This window comes from Trichechus manatus, unplaced genomic scaffold (assembly GCF_000243295.1).
Source record: "Trichechus manatus latirostris isolate Lorelei unplaced genomic scaffold, TriManLat1.0 scaffold00004, whole genome shotgun sequence".
In the NCBI taxonomy this organism is placed as follows: Eukaryota; Metazoa; Chordata; class Mammalia; order Sirenia; family Trichechidae; genus Trichechus; species Trichechus manatus.
In genome coordinates this window covers 35,029,877-35,031,028 of record NW_004443940.1, presented here as the reverse complement: position 1 = coordinate 35,031,028, position 1,152 = coordinate 35,029,877, and positions in this window count along the sequence as shown.

Sequence of the window (1,152 nt, the reverse complement as noted above, 5' to 3'; positions counted from 1 at the left end):
TGACCTTGCCAGACTGTGGTCATTTACACCATGTATCACCCAAGTGGTGTGTTGGCAGTCACCCCAGACACCACTCCATTGAGGCCTTGAGTTTCCCAGTCTCTTGGTTTCTCATCCTTTCTCCCTATGGGGCCAGGAAGACCCCAACTGCAAGAGTAAAGAGACCAACCCTATCTCCCTCAGCCCTGTCAAACTGGTGTCTTTTACCTCTGTTGTCCCAGGCTCTGCCTCATCTCCAAGAATGATACTGTTATGGATTAAGTTGTGTCCCTTCAAGATATGTGTTTGAATTCTAACTCCTGTACCTGTGGATGTAATCTAATCCAATGCAATGCAATCACCTTTCCATAATGCAATTTATATAATGTAATCATTTGATCAGTTGCAGTCATACTGGTGTAGGGTGGATCCTAAACCTAGTTACTTCTGAATTATATAAAGAGCAGGATAGACAAGGTGACATGAATGAATGGGGGAAAACAGATGCCACGTGAAAATTGTCTACAAGCCAAGGAACCAAGGAACACCCAGGGCTCCTGACAAGATGAGAATCAGCACAGCTGAGACCTTGATTTTGACTTTCAGCCTCCAGAACTGGGAGAAAATAAATTTCTGTTCTTTAAAGCCACTACTTGTACTATTTGTCTTACAACCATTTCAGGAGGTAGCATATGATCAAGAACCAATGCTACTGAAGGAAGAAGTCCAAGTTTTACTGAAGGCATTGGTTAAAAACAAGGTTCCAGAAATTGATGGAATACTAATTGAGATGTTTCAGCAAACAGAAGCAATGCTCATTTATGCCAAGAATTTGGAAGACAGCTACCTGGCCAACTGACTGGAAGAGATCCTTATGTGTGCCTGTCTTAGGCTGTGTCTTAGTTATCTACTGCTGCTATAACAGAAATACCATAAATGGATGGCTTTAACAAAGAGAAATTTATTTCTTCACAGTAAAATAAGCTAGAAGTCCAAATTCAGGGCATCAGCTCCAGAGGAAGGCTTTCTCTCTCTGTTGGCTTGGAGGAAGGTCCTTCTTATCAATCTTCTCCTGGACTGGAGCTTCTCCAAGCAGGAACCCCGGGTCCAAAGGATGTGCTCTGCTCCCGGCACTGGTTTCTTGGTGGTATGAGGTCCCCTGTCTCTCTGCTT